The sequence below is a fragment of the Austrofundulus limnaeus genome, unplaced genomic scaffold (genome assembly GCF_001266775.1).
Source record: "Austrofundulus limnaeus strain Quisiro unplaced genomic scaffold, Austrofundulus_limnaeus-1.0 Scaffold47, whole genome shotgun sequence".
NCBI classification, from domain to species: domain Eukaryota; kingdom Metazoa; phylum Chordata; class Actinopteri; order Cyprinodontiformes; family Rivulidae; genus Austrofundulus; species Austrofundulus limnaeus.
In genome coordinates, this window is record NW_013952449.1 from 1774023 (window position 1) to 1776758 (window position 2736).

The window sequence follows — 2736 nt, forward strand, 5'->3', positions numbered from 1 at the left end:
GCCTTTAGGTGTCACTGTACTTTCAAGAATCCATCCTGCCCCCACACACAAACACACACACACACACACACACACACACACACACACACACACACACACCTCTCCTCTGTCAAATGCTGTTTAGGCTCCATTCATCCAGGAAAAGATGGCACTCCGTACGACTAAGACAGGATGGAGACACGGGCTTGCAGAAGATGCTGCACATGATTATGTTCTGTGTAATGAAGCCGGTTGTGTTTGTGTAAGAAGCGCTAACAAGGTGTCGTGTTGCCTTTGCTGCTCTGACACAGTGAGGATGTGATCAGGACCACCTCCTGCTTCCCTGGTCCCTCGCTTCCTGCAGCCTGGAGGCATGCATGTGTGTGTGTGTGTGTGTGTGTACCTGGTTTTTGTTTCCTTTTTAGCACCGTTTCTGGTGTAAACAGTCATGTCAGGACCAGTGGTTCTTTAGGGGACACCAAATTATAGGTTGGGGGTTATGGTTATTTATGTGGGGCTGGTTAGGTTTAGGGCATGGGTTAAATTCAGGGTCAAATCTGGCCCTCTATCATTTTATCCAACGGCAAAAGGTAAAACTTTAACTGTGAAACAGTTTTATGGTTTCTCTTTGTCTCACTGTATTCAGGGTCAACATTAGCCAATAAAATTAAGTTTGGTGACTTGAATTATGATTTTCTGTATTTTTTTCTTATTTTAAAGTCAAATAAGTGGATTTTTAGTGAGGCTTTGCTTTTGTCGAGAAGGGGTCTCTGCAGTCACTAAATAGGAGTTTCTTGTTTTGTAGGAGTAGTTTGTTATAGACGTGATTAGTTGGATTGACTGTTTTGGGTGGGGTTTGAAGAAGCTGGGGGGCAGCTGGGAGTAGCTTGGGCCAAATGGCCAGGAAGCACCTGTGTTTCTTTTCATAAAATATTAATTTTAGTCATAACATGAGACAGTAAGTTGCTAACTGCAGGGACATGTAACAATTAAGCACGGTCAAAACTACACTAACGAATCTGTAAAAAGATATCTAAATATGAATATGACTTAATATTAGCCATAACTTGAGACAGGAAGGTGCTTGCCACAAAAAATCTGAAGTCAATAAATTATGTTTATGTGTTCACAATAATTTTTATTTGAGACCTTGTTCTGTTAAACTGTATATAGACAGTCAATAAATCGTATTTACATGTTCACAATACTTACTATTACCATTAATTCCTCTTTTAAAATGCCTGTCAAGACAAATCAATTTGACCAATCACGGTTTTGCCAAGCTCCGCCCACACCCAACCTCCATCTATCAAACTCCACTAATCATATTTAGGACAGACTCCGCCCACATCAAGAACTCTGCCAATCACTGTTAGGACAAACTTAGCCCACACAACAAGATACTCGCCCTATGTACTGCAGAGATCCCCTCTGCTTTTTTTCACCCAGTTTACTGGATTGTAATAAATGTATCTCTAAAAATGATCAATTAAAAAGTTGTTGTTAAAGAGTAATCTTTCTAAATTTAATCTTTTTTCTTTATCTATTAGGTATTTATGTTCTAAATGTTACATAAAACATCATTTATAAGATTTTATTCCTGTAAGAATAGTTTGTTTTATAACTTTTTTTTTTTCAATAAATATTGACAGAAATTCACCCTTGGCCTGAACCAAGTTTTAAATTGTGCTTGTGTGAGTTTGACACCCCTGGTTTAGGGTTAGACTACAGAAATGAGTGAAAATGAATGTATTGTCCTAATAAGACTAGAGGTACGAACTTCTGTGTGGATATTTTAGCATCAACCTGTCAGGTTTGAAGAACTGTAGCACGTAGAATAGAGTATACTGTTAGCAAAATACCTCACGAACCACTGGGCAAACTCTAATGAACCCGACAGAAGCTGATCCCTGAACGTTCATCTTGGATCCAATCCACCACAGCTAATCAGCATCAGCCAACACAAAAACAGCTACAACTCAGGCAGTTTTAGCTAACATTTGACGTAAAAGCTGACAGTCGTTCACAACACACACTGTGAGGGAACATCTGGTGATGTCACCTGAGATTGTGCGTATTATTTTTACAGTTTGGCCAAATTATTGAAAATGGATGTATTTTTGTTCCCCATTACATCAGCTTTAAATTCATCAAAGACAGTTACCTGCATCATTTAATTTGAGTCACTTGTGACACCTGGCAGCTCGTCACACCTGTGGTTCTTCAGCTCCTCATCATCAGCGTTTAGACATCAGCTCTTCTCTTCAGTCATTTTCTGCCTCTCATCATGCTAATGATGTTCAGGCTCATATGGTTCATCAGGATTTCTTTCAGTAATAGTATTTTCAGCTGATTTATTTGCATTTAGGGTTTTTCTTGTTGCCTGTCAGTCTGCATCAGCCAGGTCTATATCATAAACCTCTACACCTGTTACCAGTTAAACTCATCAATTTACTAATTTTCAAAGGCCAACAATAAACTTTGTTGGCCAAATTATGCAGACTGGGATTATCTTTGCCTGTTATTCTTAAATTCAAATAAAAATCATAACGTTTGACACTAAAAAATGCAAAATAAAATCAAATCTGTGAATTAGATTGACAACAGCATGGTCCTTAAAATACAGCTACGTTCATATAATGTTGCTGTAATCAAGTCTAAAATCTGTCTATACCACAAACACACACACAGAGAGAGAGAGAGAGAGAGAGAGAGAGAGAGAGAGAGAGAGAGAGAGAGAGAGAGAGAGAGAGAGAG